The sequence below is a fragment of the Amphiura filiformis genome, chromosome 5 (assembly GCF_039555335.1).
Source record: "Amphiura filiformis chromosome 5, Afil_fr2py, whole genome shotgun sequence".
NCBI classification, from domain to species: Eukaryota; Metazoa; Echinodermata; class Ophiuroidea; order Amphilepidida; family Amphiuridae; genus Amphiura; species Amphiura filiformis.
Window position 1 is genome coordinate 56,894,911 of NC_092632.1, and position 17,431 is coordinate 56,912,341.

A 17,431-nucleotide genomic window follows, 5' to 3' on the forward strand; every position below is an offset into this window, starting at 1 on the left:
TGTTTGATGGTGGCAAACCAATAACAAATACGTTCTTTTTTATTAAAGGAGGATTTCGTTATCATAGCATCTTCTTTTTATGACATGTTTCAGTAGATATCCACAAAAAAAGCTTACTCCCAAAATTTCAGTTGATTCCGATTTATCGTTTGTGAGTTATGAATGATTGTGTGTATTACACTGCTCCATAGACAATGTGCTGTAATTTCGTTCTGGTATACCAGAACAAAATTCAAATTTTTGCTAAACGAATTAATCTGCAAGAAATTATGTAGCCAGAGCTTTCCAGTGGTATAAAAATCTCAACTTTTTTTGAGAAAAGTGGGGGGATGAGGCTGTGGATCATGAAATGCCCTTTTAAAAAGGTGCATTGAAGTTTGTAATCAGATCTGAGAACAATATGAAACAACCATGACAAATTTTGCACAGAGAAATGTAAATAATAATGAAATCCAATAATGTTTTTTGTTCAAAGGTAGTGACATTTAGGGTTTTGTTATCAATCTCAAATGCCACTTCTTTTCTCCCCCAATTCAATTCTTTCCCACAAATGCCCTGACACATGCTGACTTTTTGTTAATCACTATTGTGGGACAGATATTAGTCATATTAGAGTATGCTCACCTATCAAATTACAAATATCCTGATAAGAACACCTCCATACATGCGTGTCCACACGCTTTGAAAAGAAGGCCATTTCCTGCTCCCTGTCAAGACACCCCATTCATTGATCAACCTGGTTGAAGGCAATTTTTTTTTTTTCTAACCGGTTCAATTAAGAATGTGGAGTAGAACGATTTGTTATACAAAGGTAGAATCTACATTGTATATTGTAATATTGTATTCTGATGCAAATGTCATTTTATAAAGTTTTGGAAACCTTTTCCCTTGTACCTTAACATCAAGTGTAAAATCTTCAAATCTGTTGGTGCTAATTGTGTCAACTATGCACAATGATACCATTTATATGCTTTTTAATAACACATCTCTTTTTCAAAATAAGATATGTGTTCTGATTGTATGGATTGACTTATTCCACTGTTTCCATGCATTATTCAATCAAATTACCATTTTACTAACGAGTATTCTCATGTGATATGACTAGACGGATTAACAAACTAATTACAATGCACCTGCTTTGTCTTACACCATGCTTCATCTACTATTTCAGTATAATTTGTGTTTTTTCTATGACTTCAAAATATTGACACTGTCTCTGTATTATATGTTTTTTGTTTGAATGCTAAATAGCATATTAATTGAATATTCATACTGGAGCTGTGTATTGTGTTCCTGAATCTGTGTTAATATTTATAGATTAACGATTGGGTGATACTTGCTGTATGTACTTTGTCGAACAACTGAAAGAGGAGCATAATCCAGCATTGTTTGTACTCAAATATTGAGACAAATAAAGGCGAAACACTTGAGAACTGATATTGGTTCTAAAATGGAGATCCCAAGGCTTGATTTAAGCGATATCATTTCCATCCAATGCATGATTTTTCTCGGGAGTGGGAAGACACCCCATTGTTATTGTTGCTTACAGGTGAAATATACTCATACATACTTACAAGGTTAGAAATGAATGTGTCACTTCATATAATATTGTGATTTATTTTGGCTCCTTCATAGACTTTCTGGTTGGCTACTCATTGTATTCTCAGTACAAGCTGTGGGTCCTGTCTTTTGCTTCTGTTTTGTCATTTCACCAGTGCAGCTACAATCATAAAAAAATACCAGCACACTTTGTCTGATCCTAATCCTAACCCTAAAACCTAACTAAAGTCCCACATCACTATCTCTTAATCCTAACCATAATCTCAACCCAAATCCCAATCCTAACCCTAAAACCTAACCAAAGTCTTACATCACTATCTCTTAATCCTAACCATAATCTCAACCCAAATCCTAATCCTAACCCTAAAACCTAACTAAAGTCTTTCATCACTATCTCTTAATCCTAACCATAATATCAACCCAACCATAATCTAAACTCTGATCCTAACCCTAACACTAAACCCTAACCCAAGTCTTATATCACAATATCTTAATCCCAACCATTATCTCAACCATAATCCTAATGCTAAACCCTAACCCAAGTACCACAGTACAATATCTTAATCCCAACCATAATAATCTCAACCCAAATCATAATCCTAATGCTAAACCCTAACCCAAGTCCCACATCACAATATCTTAATCCCAACCATATTCTCAACCCAAATCCTAATCCTAACACTAAACCCTAACCCAAGTCCCACATCACAATATCTTAATCCTAACCATAATCTCAACCCAACCGTGATTATTTCAATCACAAAATATGTGTTTGTCTTATATTGAATGTGGCTTTAGAAGTGTATATGAAATATTGCTTTTTTTTTGGTAGATATGATTGATGTGTTTCCACTCTGCAAATATTTTGAACCATTATTTACCTGATGTAAGGGTTTGTTCCGATTGAATCGTTTGGCTTCATTTTCAGTTGTTTTAAAAACATTCTAATGAGAAATGAATAATCATGTCTCAAAGTAATCAGAAATTTACCCGTTTGTTGTCTAGTATTCTCAAGTAGCTTGAGACATCAACAGGATGCTATTATAAGTGTGTTTTACAGTCATCTACTGCAAGTAGATTTTACTTATTTCAATGTATAATCGTGTCAATTGTATAAAGTGCTTGCATGCTTAAACTCTTTTATTCTTAGTTTTGAATTAAATCAAGTTGAATTTTAAATCTGTTTGATATCAATTAAAATGTAAATTTGGATTGTTCCATAACCGCAGTCCTTTTATAAAGTCATGAATGATAAATGTGTTTTGTTTTGAAATTACTTGGTACTCTAGGACAGTAAACAAGGGCAGGATTTAGTATTTTCCTAGAGAAGTCCTTGTGTCAAAGTAAAAAATAAACATATTATAAAGTGCAAGTAAATATAGTAGGGTGTGACAAGAAGTTTGATTGAAAACCATGAACATGATGGAACAGGACAATGCACGTGAGCTTTGAGACCAAATGAGACAATTGAGCAAAATACAAACACAATGGATTTGGTCGTTTGCAATTAACTTTAATTTGGGACATGTGTAAACATTACTTTAGAAGCTCTTTGCAAATCATGCATGTATACTAATACATTCATCAGCTAAGAAGAAAAGGAAATGATATCAGTATAGTTCATAGGCATTGATCCCAGGGGGGATGGGGGATAAATCCCCCAATATTTTGCCAGGGGGGGATGGTCCATATAATCATCCCCCCCAATGTTGATGCCTGAATGTGGGTTTTTGACTAAATTAACCTCATTTTTGGCCATTTTAGCCCAAAAAGTGCCCATTTTTGTGTGCTACGCGCGAATATATTCAACTTTTGCACCATATTTCATCGTTTTAGCTCGAATATATCATTTTCAGTCCCACAGCATATACTGATATCATTTCCTTGTCATTTCTTCTTAGCTGATGAATGTATTATTAGTATACATGCATGATTTGCAAAGAGCTTCTAAAGTAACGTTTACACATGTCCCAAAGTGCTGGATTCACTATACTTCAAGAAAAATTTTCCACACCCCCCCCCCCTCATGTCAAAAAGAAATCTACGCCACTGGGTATAGCTGTCTTTTTACAGCTCTAGTGCCTTCTAATCTGAGATAAACCTTTGCAACTTATGTCCAATTGTGTCTATTGGGTTTTATTGTTTTGTCAACATTAAAATCTGACAGATTTAGACTAGTAAACAAGAATGAAAGCAATACATATGATAACTTGTTTCTTTTCATTTAGATGTTTTCATTTGTCTTCTTCAGTTTCGTTGCATAACTGTGGCAAGATTGCAGATGTAAAGGGACATAAAGAGATTGATTGATTAGGGCTGGTATATACATCAATCATAAATCCTATGTCAAATTTCATTGTCATCAACATCAATATTTGATTTCAAATTAATGGAAGGTCTATAGAAAAACTATATCTAATTAATACGATGATTTTGAATATTAGACACAATATCAAATATTGACAAAGGAAGTCATATTTAAGGAACAGAGTGTGTACACTATTAATAGGACTGGGTGATGCATGCAAAGGCATGGAACTACTTGTTTGTAGGCCATTTAAAACACCTGCCTTAAAATCACAGAATAATACCAGCAAAAAGTATGCATTTTAGTGATTAATGCTCTGAAATGGTATGTTTTTTCTTATCACTTTTCATCCTCACTGCATCGGGTTTGCACCCATGCCCCTTTTCTCCCCTGAAATTGAGGGCATACAGCCATTTTAAGGTAGTTAAGGTCCAGCTTTTTTTAACAAGAAAATTGTCAGGTTAAGAAATATTCAAGAAGTGAATATGATATGAAGTATTATGTCATGCAAAATTAATTCAAGAGAATATCTGAATTACAATATTATTTGTATACCAATGTAACGGGTATCATTACATGGAAGTTGTCCAGTTTAATGTTGGGCTCAAATCAATCCTGCTCATTGAATGACCATTAGTTTATTTCATTCAACAAGCTGTATGCATGTACTTGAATATGCTTGTACACATTATGCTGCACCCCAGACCGGATGGCAAACATGAAAAAGCTAAACAGTCCACTATATGCAAGGTTTAGAGCAGGCAATAACCCAAGGATACATAAGCCAGAGGTACCATGTTGTCTCTTTTGTAGTTCTGGCTTAAAAGCTCTTTGCAAATCATGTTACATGTCTGCTTCATGTTGCTGCATTAAGGTGTAGAAGTCTCATATAGCATTCGCTAGGATTCTGTCATCTTTAGGGGATGTATGTAAGCATTACATGCACCAGGTAGAAAAAAAGGGAATGATACCAGTATATAGCTGTCTTTGATTGAGCAAGAAGCAACACTAGCTCTGCCTTCCGAATATAAGTATAGCTCACATATTGGCATTTCCCATTTAAAGGAGTATTTTGTGATCCTAGCATCCTCTTTTTATGACATTTTTCAGTAGACATCCATGTAAAAAGCTTATTCCCAAAGTTTCAGTTGATTCTGATTTTGCATTTACGAGTTATTCATGATTATGTGTATTACACTGCTCCATATACAATGTGTTGTAATTGCATTCTGGTGTTCAAGAACGTAACGCAAATTTGTATATGCAAAAAACAAGTTAGACCAGTTTAGACCTGGTCTAATTATGGAGATCAGTTCTATGGAGAAAAAACTTTTGGTATTTACACACTTATTGTAGATTATTTTATATTTGATAGATATATTTGACAACATAGATTGTATGTTACTGTAGATCAGGCCTTCTCAAAGGGCGGCCCGTGGGCCAAATCCGGCGGCCCGCGGCGCCTTAAAATTGGCCCGCGGCAGGGCACTGATTTAAAAAAAATAATTTAAAAAAAAATGTATATGTTTTTTCATGCAAAATTTGTGTTAAAAATAAGTTCAACCTCTCAGCTCTGGACCCCCGCCTTCGCTATACTCTATTGATTTTTTTGGCTCTTCAGCATTCTTGTTCAACACAATTTGGCCCTTGAAACAAATTAATTGAGAACCCCTGTTGTAGATCCTACTAAGGGTAAGTACATGTAGCTTAATATTAGATGACTGCAATTTAATTTGTGGACCTTGCTTGGAGTAAAGAAGGGAAAGAAAATATTAAAGAAAGGGAAAGGTATACCAGGTCTAAAGTTAGACCTGGTCTAATTTGTTATGTACATACAGACCTTTAATAGTTGGTTCATCTGTCAAATGGGTATGCCTTATCTAAAATTGATTTATTCTAATAGTTCAAAAGGTTCATTTTACCAAATCCGGAATATTATTTTTAAACCTCTGATAAGAACAGTTTTGCACTTAATCCAAGTACTTCTTCATGCTGAATAACCAGCTTTTCTGCTGCTCAGAGGCTTCTTTCCACTAATATATTGGCAACATCAAATCATTCTCAGTATGTTAATTATGGTTTCTATAAAGAAAGTAGGCAGAACAGGGCAAGATGAATTGAAAAAAAAACCAGTGGATTTGTATATAGGGGTGAAAAAAAAGAAAACATTTCATATGATAACTATTTTGTTCCATATGGTTGTTTTCATTTGCCTTGTAAAGATTAATTTTTGACTGTGTTCAGATTGCAAGGCAGATGTAAAGAGACGTAAAGAGATTGATTGATTGGCTCTGATGTAAATATCAATCATTTTTATGCATTGCCATCAACATCAATATTTGATATCAATTGGCAGGCTTGGAAAAGTTTGTTTAATTAATATGATGTTTTTAAACATTTAGATAACATATAAAACACTGACATTGCATAAGCATTTCAGCTATGTTACAAATATTCAATATTTGATATCACAAGTATTTACTTTTTATTAATGCAGTTTTATTTAGCTTGTCTAAATAAACTGGCTTCAAAAAGAAACTTATAATTTTTCACAAGGTCATATCTTAAAATCCTATCTATAAAAATGAACAAAAATTACACACAGGATTACTTCAATACTCTAAATACATGTCAGTAACCAAACAGTTGTCCAACTGACACAACAGCAAAATGCACTGACATGGAACACCTTCCTGGACCACATTCACAGCCAAACAGATTTCTTTTGCTGTGTTCCAATTATTCGCCTGTGAATGTGGTCCCGGAAGCTGTTCCGTGTCAGTGCATTTTACTGTTGTGTCAGTTGGACAACTGCTTGGTTACTGACTTGTGTTTAGAGTAGAGTATTGAAGTAATCCTGTGTGTAATTTTTGTTCATGTACAGGCGAATCATTGTAACCCAGCCAAAGAAATCTGTTGGGCTGTGAATGTGGTCCCGGAAGCTGTTCCGTGTCAGTGCATTTTACTGTTGTGCCAGTTGGACAACTGTTTGGTTACTGACCAGTGTTTAGAGTAGAGTATTGCAGTAATCCAGTGTGCAATTTTTGTTCATTTTTATAGACAGGATTTTAAGATATGACTTGTGAAAAATTATAAGTTTCTTTTTGAAGCCAGTTTAGAACCAATTTACATCAGCAGAGAATGGTTGAGCCCATTGTTATGGTATTGTTTTCAATGCCAAATTGGCCTCATCTGTTCATCCAATGGGAGTTCTCCTCTTTGTTGGTGCACTGTGATGTTGGTTGTCGGGTTCATTTGAATTGTCACTTGTTTGTCTGCAATTGCTCAGAGTGGATCGAGATGAATTTTCCCTCCCACTCAACCCTAAGGTAAAAAATTTACTTCCTTAAAGGCGGTTTATTTATCTTTATACTATTTCTTAATCATGTTAATGATATCAATTCTGATCAAATGGCCTAATAATAAATATTAGGTTAACTTAATAGATATTATGTTTTGGTAAATTAGCATTCAGTGGTAGTTTTAGTGGAATGTAGTTGCTATGGGTATGGTTTGCTCTCCAATTTACTCGGGTCCAAATATATTTTATATACAGTTAATTAGCTTTTAATGGTATGTTTACCGGGAAGTGGTGGCTATGGGTATGGTTTGCTCTCCAATTTACTTAGGCCCTAATATTATATATTATTATATATTATATATATTTAATTAGCTTCTAGTGGTAGGTTTACCAGGAAGTAATCTCTACGGGTATTGTTACTAGGGCCTATGTTATACGCACAGGCACAACGCCTAGACGTTGATCCACAAGCCTCAGCACACTTTACAGGGTGTCGCTGATCACTATAGCCCCACATCATTCCATAAACCATTAAACAACAATTCAGGAACTTTGTTGCTTCAAGAGTGCACACCCTAGACATTCCACAATTCCACAAATTAGCAGTGAGTTCCTTGTCCAGGGGAATTTCAAGCATACTAGGCACGGCCAGGGTTTGAACTTGCAACCTCTCACACCATAGTTGAATGCCTTCGATTGAGCTAACTTGACTGCTAACCTAATGGGTATGTTTGATTTTGTTTATTTTTGATACAGACATTGATGAGTGTGCAAGTTTCCCTTGTAATAATGGAGGGCGATGTATCAATCTGGAGGACATGTACCTGTGTGAGTGTCCCATCAGCTGGATTGGTGCCCATTGTGAAACAAGTAAGTCACTTATCTTTTGTCATTATTAACATGATCAATTGGAAAATAAAAGTACAATATTTCTGTATCTTGTAATAAAGAATATCAACTAACAAACTCAGTGGACTTTATAGCACAATAATGTAAGATTATCATGCTTTACAAAAAGGTAAAATGAACAAACTAAATTTAAACAACATGGATAAAAAATGAATACTAAAGAGAAGCGCAAGATAAAACTACCAAGGAATATGTGACACAATCTGGTCCATGGAGACCAAAGGAGGCATTGAGTTACTATAATTATTACCTTATACAAACATTAAGCTATCATATACTGAAAACACCAAAGGTCTTCTGAAGTTCTGTGATATCTATTTTCTTATGTATTTTATTGTTTTGTTACTCCATATTTTTGCCTTTATCCTCCATGGACCAGATTGTGTCGCATATATAAACTGGTAGTAGGATATGAGTAAAATGAAATAAAAATAACACATGGTGTGCTGCAAGAACTCGAAAAGATAATAGCATTTTTGCTTCAAAGTGGGATGAAAATCCACATATCCTATTAGCATGAATCCTTAAAAAATTCACATGTAAAATATAGGAGAAGGATTTAGAAATGCATACTTTTTGTCAAATTTCAAGGTGTATTTACTATATCATAGGTTGGCTTCAAATTTGATTTGGCACTTTTGGAGATATCTTGTTGACCTCTCCTCTATGTTGTTGATGATGCCCTCTAGACCACCTTCACCAAGTTTCTGACTAAGAGTAAAAACACTTGCTAGGGTCTGCATTCTCCCTCTCTCTGTTCAATAGAGCTTTGCAAGCAATACAATCAGCGCAAGGCCAGGGCTCTGTTTTGAAATACAGAGTGAGTAAAAAAAGTGCAATACACAATTGTTGAAAGTGTCTTTAAATGCTACACTCCACTCAATAGCCACCTTGTGTGAAAAATAAAGAGAATCACATCTACCATTTTAGTTTCACAAGTCTTTATTTCTTTGTTACCGGCGACGGCCTAGTGGTTAGAGCGTCCGCCTCACGATAGGGAGGTCGCGCGTTCGAATCCCGGCCGGTCCATACCAGAGGCTTTAAAAATGGTACCTACTGCCTTCTTGCCAGGCGTTCGGCATTGAAAGAATGGAGTAGGGAAAGTTAAACACATGGCTACCAGTGAACTAACCCCCTGCTGTAGCTTTTCTGCTTGCAGACATATGGCCTAGGGTTATGAAACGGAGATAGGCGCCGCCCAATGGGCTGAAAGGCTTGGGAAGGATTTAACTTTTTTAACTTTTTTATACTGCTATACCCAATTAAAATTTTGTCCACAAGGTACCATGTATTTTTGATGAGAGCACACAATGTGCAATAAAGACACAAGATCTGAAACTGACTATAACTTTGATTTTGATTAACATTGATATTTTCATTTGTTCTGTTCTTGTTTTGGTTCAAACAAACCTTCTAACGTTACTTAAGTCATTCATACGTCACATGATTCCAAATCCGTTTTCTATGCCCAATATAAATGTCCAACTTGCTGGATATTTTGTAATGCACTCTACTTCAATTTGCTCACATTTCCTTTCAACATTTAAAAAAAAACACCCACCAAAATGTATGTTTCTTCACTCAGTTATTTCAACTTCATAGAGAATAAACAGCTTAAAAACAAAGGTAGGTGTGAAAAAACAACAACAAGCAATGTTGCTTCCACTTAAACAAAAGCAGGGGCAATAACACTGGGAGTATTTTCATTCCACTTCAGTGCCAATATGGCACTTACTCCAAATCTACATTACATAAAGTGTGTTACACATTAAAATTTAAGATGCCTTGTGGACAAAAATTTAAATTGGGTATTGCTTTAAAATGCATCATAAAACAAAATGGTAAATGCTAATTACTTTTTTTTCACACAAGGTCACTAATGAATGTAGCATTTGAAAATAATTTTAAATATAAAAAATTAACCTGGTTAAAAAAACCAACATGGATTCTTGACCGTATTGCACTTATTTGACTCACCCTGTATATCCAACTTCTCATTTAATGTTTATTCAGTTACTTGCTTATCTTGATACTGAAAAACATGTTTTTATTCAGTCTCAAGGTAGTAAACCATACAAAGCAGTGTGTCCAAGCTCAACAAAAGAAGTAACCCATTGGATGCATTTTCTAGAAATAAGGAAATGCTTTGAGCATGTTTTACACAGTTTAATTGAGTAGGGTAAAGTACACTGATCAATATGCCTTTTGTTTGAAGCAAATCGGACATACGGTTTCTATACTACATCAAATTATATTTTCTGTGTATCTTATTGTTTTTATCAATAATCAATATAGTTAATGAGCTAAAAGGACTGTAAAGGCTCATTAATATGTAATTTTTGCCAATATTTTGCTAAAAATCAATGCATAAATGTTCATGGTACTTTTATTTTGCATACTTTTGCCCTGAAACTTGGTCAAAGTGTTTCTAATATGTTCTAATGTATTATATAGTGAAGCCGCCCCCTCATTTGCATATTTGCATAATTAATGAGCTAATTTGCATAAATGCTAATGAATTATGCAAATTAGGGCGGCTAGCTCATTAATTATGCATAAATTATCTGGAAGTCATTAGGAACACTTTGACCAAGTTTGAAACCAATATTCTGTTAAATAAAAATGTTATGAACATTTATGCATTGATTTTAGCAAAATATTGGCAAAATTACATATTAATGAGCACTTTCAAGTCATATTAGCTCATTAACTGTATTGATTATTGATAAAAACAATACAATACAAAGACATTTAAAATGTATGTATTATGAAAACCGTATGTCCGATTAGCTTCAAACAAAAGGCATATGGATCAGTGTTCTCTGCCCTACTCAATTAATATGTTTAAAACATAAATAGAGCACTTCCAAAATGGGTCCAGAACCACCTTAATGGTTCAAGAATGACATTTGCTTAGAATCATCACTTTGTTTGAAATAACAAGACATCTTTGGTATGAGTTCCTTCTAACACCTGCTAACTTCTTACCAAAGGAAGTGACATTCTCATCATGTAGGATAGGCGGCCATTATGCTTTGACCATCTCATCTAATGTATAGACCTTCATGACACTTTAATGTTTACTTATATTCAACACCTGCATGTTCAAAATCTTGTGGTTGTTTAGTTAACCGCAATATTCTACAAAAGTGTTGAACACTTTGTATTCTAGGGTAATGACCCACCATTCTCATGGTTAATGTTGAGGTCCTGCACACTTAGTAGTAACTAACATTGATTGGTGGGGAAGGTTAGGAGGTAGGGAAGTGTTTAGGCATGCGGCATTTCAGTAGTTTAAAATAACAGAAAATAAGGTCATAATATAGTGCAATTTTCCATGGACCCTAGTGTGTGTGTGTTCCTTATGGACCAACTTAGGTAAATTTACTGTATCAAACAATTTTTGTTTAGTATTGTAGATAATTTCCATGTTATATTTATTCCAGTAGCAGATGTTCCATAACTTTTATAAGCTATTGTGTATAGTAGCCATTTTGTTTAATTTAATATCTTTAGCATTGTATAGTCATCCCAAAAAGGGATTTTTTTAAATTTGTTTCTTGAAAATCCATCTAATTTCTCTTGTTGAATTATGGTGTATAGGATTTTCCATTTGTCAATTGGTATGTTGTTGTTTTCACACAATTAATCTCATTATAATATACCATTGCATATTACCTGTAACTCAAAAATAGATGGGCAATAATTGAATTTGTTGCAATTAAGGGGGAAACTACTTGATGAATAAAGATCAGCTGCACAATTAAAAGGGCATTTCGTGATCCACAGCCTCATCCCCCCACTTTTATACCACTGGAAACCTCTGGCTACGTAATGTTTATGTACCAAAGATTTCTTGCAGATTAATTCTTTAGCAAAAATATCGTCAAATTTGAATTTCGTTCTGGTATACCAGAACGAAATTACAACAGTGGTATATGGAGCAGTGTAATACACATAATCATGCATATTTTGCAAACGCAAAATCGGAATCAACTGAAATTTTGGGAATAAGCTTTTTTCGTGGATATCTTCTGAACAGTGCCATAAAAAGGGGATTCTAGGATCACAAAATCCTCCTTTAACATATTTTGTTTTAATTTTGGCATATACAAATTCAATTTGAATCAATTAAGATAAATATCAATGTTGCATTCTACTGCAAATTGTTTGAATACACTGTCCCACCCAGTACTTTCATCCATGCATTGGATATGAACAAGACGGGAAATTGGCACTCACATTTTATGGAAGTGAACATTGAATTGAGAATCCATTGTTTTTGTTTGGTGATTAATTGTATCATTGCAACATTTTGTAATTTGTAAAATTTGCAATAAAAATTGGTAATGAAGATTAAATATTTTGATAATGATCTCAGAAATTCATAATATCCTCTTGAGTCACAAATTATTTGGAAATGATATTTTAATTCTTTAAATGGTATTGATAGAAGCAGCTGTCTCTTTGTATCATATTATTCTCACATAATATGCAATATTACCTTTGTAGCTCTCTCCTGAGTTACTAGGAATTATTATGGAATATGTACATGTCAGTTTTACTTAGGGAACCCCCAACTGATGTAACATACTCTTAATAAGGGAATGTGGCTTGGGTGTAAGATAGCCTCATTTGTGTGTAATGGAGAACCGTTTTCATCTAAATCAGTTTTTATTTTGGAATTTATTGAAATACCTACAGGAAATAGATGGAATGTGTATAAATATATAAAATCTCATCAACCAGGATATTTAGAAAGTGGTATATTAAATCAAATACACACAAATCTCATTAACCTAATCTAATTAAAATGCTAATTAAATATTTGTGTGTGGGCATGCTTATAATAATTAAGTAAGCTTTTTACTAGATATCATCATGAGTTATTTAGCTGCCAATGTTTGGGTTTTTCTCTAACATGTAATTTGTATAATTATCTTTAGTTTGTACTGCCAAAAGTGTAGATTATGAGAAAATTGATCTGCCATGATGATTAATTTTGCAATATTAGCTTCTGTTTTCTTGTTAAACACCTGTGAGCAACACAGGAGGCAATGACTATAGAAGTTTCCTCAGTATCATGAGTATGGGTTAAGAGTATGCAACTTTCTAAATGAGTTAAATACTGCTTGCTTTTATGGTCATAAGTTTTAACCCAATTAATACCAATAGAATAGATGTGGAAGTATGCTAATGTTTAATACTAAAGAATATTGTTAACGTTAGATTGATACCTCATTTTAAGAAATTATCAAATATAGGAATGAAATTTGATGGCTGCTTTCTTCTTCTCCTTGCTTTCAATCTCCACGAGGTCTTCACCACATCAGCAGTGGCGTAGCCAGTGGGTGGGGGGCAGGGGGCCGGTGCCCACCTCGTCATGGCTGTCGGTTCATGTAAGGTAGACAGAAGGCGATGGTGAAAAAAAAATTGGGTTAACAGGGCTGCCAACTAGTACGGATTTTCCGTATTTCAAACGGAAATTGGTAAAGAATACGGGAGTCACGGATTTTTGTCCTAAAATACGTTTTTCAAAAAGTTTGTTATATGTATTAAAAGTAAGGCCATTTGTTATGTGAAAATAAAATACATTAAAAATTGTTTGTGTTTCGTGTTTCAGAAAATCAATCTATTCCCCTGCTATTAAGGTCCTGATGAGGTATCATTTACATTGACCTCGCTTATGTGAGCGTATAATTGTGTTTTGTTGAAGAGGTGATTGATTTATACCACGGGCTATAATATATCACGGACTGTTATTAGCCATGATTGCCAGACGTACCGCGTGCAAATGAAAACTTTTCGGTGGACTATTTTGAGTTTTGCGACAGAAAGATAATTTGAAGTGCAGTTTTCACCCGATTTTTTTATGTTTGAAATATAAATATGGCATCGATTGGAAAGAAAATTAGCAGCAGCAGTGCCAGGAAGCAAGAATTTAGGCCTGACTACATCAAAAGATGGAACTTCGTGATTCCAAGCGGGAGGGATAAACACCATGCACGGTCACGGTGTACGGTTTGCAACACACGAACAGCGATTTCAGCATGGGGCACGGGGGTGCAAATGATATCACATCGCATCTTAAATCGAAGAAACACAAGGGAAGCATGGATGCCAAGTCTAGCACTCGGCCAATAACAAGTTTTGCACAACCAACGGATTATTCGATGATAAAAGCCGAGACTCTAATGACTCAGTTTTTCATCGAACATAACATACCCTTACTAGCATGCTAGCTTTGCAGCAGCAGATCATTTCACAAATTTGGTGAAACAGATTATCAAAATGCATTGGCTTTTGATATACATGTATCAGCTGTGTTGAATGCAAAAAGCAACAATCAAAGGTAATTCCTTATGTAGTGAGCATCTACGATTATATATATTATTTGTGATAGTACTTTAGTTAAAACATTACATTTACCTCTTCAAAATAAGACGTGACTATACACATATTTTAGGGCGTCGGCGTCTTTTCAAAATACTGATTTTGTAAGGAAAATACTGATTTTGAGGTCTAAGAATACTGAAAAGTGTTTTTCAAAGTTGGCAGCCCTGGGTTAACAAAATAATAGACTATTTTTTACCCAGGGTGACGGTGACAGAAGAAAGGTTAGAATTGTAAAACAAAATGATGAAAAATTGTGAATGAAATTGAATTTTACATAAATATTTGTGTTTTTATGATGGTACCGCCTATAATTTTTTTTTTTTTTTTTTTGCTCTTCACTTTTTCAAACCATGCAAAAAATTTTGGGTCAACAAATCACAACTTCCGTCAGCAAAAAATATTTCCGTTGGTATATTTACAAATTGTGCCCCCTCGGTTCCAAAATCCTGGCTACGCCACTGCACATCAGTGTTACATAGAGGCAACCTATACATCTTCAGCTACATGGGGTGGATTTGCTTAAAACAAGTGTTTTTCAAACATATTTTGTACTCATAAATGGAATATTTTATACAACATGATCTGATCCCATCAGACCAAAGTCAGCAATAATGCAATTGAGATAGTGAAAAGTTTTTAAGACCCTCATATAGTGAATTTTTTGTTGAAATGTTGACTATTCCACTCTGTTGCTACACATTTCCTTGATTGCTATGTAAGAAATGTTGTCTAGAGACCCAGAGATCTCATATATCATATTATTGGTACAATGTCTGATATTGGATGAAATTAAACTGAACTGAGTTGAGGATGATTTTTTTCATTTTGCATCCAAGATGAAAAAGGTTGAATGTTTCTTTTTAGGACAGTTTCTGACTCAAACAGTGTGGTATAACTTGTCAGAGGAGCTCAGACACTCACAGAAATTTGTTTCCATTATGTAAGCAAATAAATTAGCTTGAATCACTTCGCTAATGTGTGTAAGTACATACATTTAACTTATATTATCGGTGATCATTTTGATATATTTGACAAAGAGCCCTATAAGTTATCTCTTGATTGATTATATTGTCATTTGGTACTTCATTCATCACTAGAGGATACAAAAACAACCAGGACTAAGTCTGAATTAGCAAAGTTAGATTAGGTTATAAATCTTTTCAACTGGACTTACTGTTTTTGTTGACTACAGTATCACGTCATATCTCTGACGCTTCATCAGGCCTAGTGATGTGAATTGGCTCTGTGTTATTGACCTGTGACGTCACGGTGGTATGAGTGACGTCACACTGGAGTCGCTGAGGAATTTTCCTGATGGTTGGTTCATAGCTGTGAGACAAGTTATGGCGTAGTCCCACTCCGCTGTACGTTCAATGTTGGTTCCTCCCTGTGAACATATATTGCTTCCTTGACCCCTCTTTCGAGCCACCTATGTTCTTTGTCGAGCACAATAATGTCTTTATCCTCAAAAGTATGCTTGGCTGCTTTGAGGTGCGTATAAACAGACACATCGTTTAACCCTGTTGAGCTGGGGCAACTATGTTGGTACATGTAGCGTCAGAGATATGACGTGATACTGTAGTCAACAAAAGCAGTAAGTCCAGTTGAAAAGATTTATAACCTAATCTAACTTTATTCAACTACCTGGATGATTGAGAATATTCATAGATATATCTGAATTAGCAAGCATGATTTGATGTGCAATATGCGTAGGAGATATCCTGCACCCTATCTTGCCCTAATTACTTGTTTGGATACATTACAGAAATCACAACTACTAAAGATGAACTAATGCAGGCTATAATATATTTCACATTCATTTGGAATTGGGAACCTGTATTTTTGTGCAGGTTGTCTTTTTAATTGAGGAGTTCCTTAACTTCACATTAAGCAGGTATGATGTGGAGTGATCAATAATAATTTTAAATAAGTAATGGTAGAGGTCCAATGCCCAAAACTCCAATATAATATGGAATTTATCATAGATGCAAGTATAAATCATAAAGCCAAAGAGACAAGACTCCACCATATTTGGGTGTGACTTATGGAGGGGGAATAGTGAACCTCCAGATTATTCTCCATGCACCCAGTAAACTTAGATTTAAAGTGTATAGGGATGTTTTCAATCTGTGTAAACAGTTAACATGCGTTAAGCACTACATGCACAAACCTTTAAACTCATAAGCTTTAGGATGCCAGTAATCATTTTGATTTTGGGCTTTAGCCAGAGGTGCACTATGTTGTCCTGCATTGTTGACAACCAGTATGGCGGATTTACCATAGCCTTACATGTGGGGCTATTTTGAGTTGGTACTCTCAGGTCTAATCTCTTAAATAAATCTGGATATGGAACTCAAGGAAGAACAGATGATTAATTGTGTTTTCAACTGATTGAGTGTCCCAGGTTAAAGAAGAAATAAAACAAACAAAACAAAACAAACAAACATTGTGTAGATTACCTGATTGTTACTTGCATTTAAGGCAAAGATTAACCTACATCGATTACTTGGGAGAAACAGGAAACTGTTTTTTACATCCTTGAAATAGATGGCAAACATTTGTACTGCTAACTATACATAATATGAGACGTGTATCCTCAAAATGAGAGGAAAGTTGCAAACTTTCATCTTGAGTTATGTCCTGATTCATATTTTCATAAGCTTTAGAATGATATACAACTTGTCAGGGTTGCTCCCTCACTTGGTCTTCAAAAGATAATAGTTTCATGTGAATCAGAATCAGATCTGATCATGTCTGTACTTATTTGTGTATACCCAAACATCACCAGGTGTGACAGCAACAGATTAACACACTCTTCTCTTTCAAAATTGAATGTGAGATATATGTAGAGTACAGGTGTGGCACTATGGGACCACAGGCTTAACATCCCCTCTGAAGGTTGGCATACTCTCATTGTTTATTGTGGAAGAGCAAATATCTTAATTTAATCTACAGAA

The 17,431-nt window shown here is 34.7% G+C and overlaps 1 protein-coding gene across 1 annotated transcript in view; it reads left to right on the plus strand.

The window, feature by feature from the left end:
* The first annotated feature begins 7,922 nt into the window (after positions 1–7,922).
* LOC140153422 (uncharacterized) overlaps positions 7,923–17,431 on the plus strand; it is a 156,263-nt gene continuing 146,754 nt past the window's right edge. The window contains exon 1 of the mRNA XM_072176176.1: positions 7,923–8,039. The gene's annotated coding sequence lies outside the window, so the exon portion shown is untranslated. The remainder of the gene's footprint in view (positions 8,040–17,431) is intronic.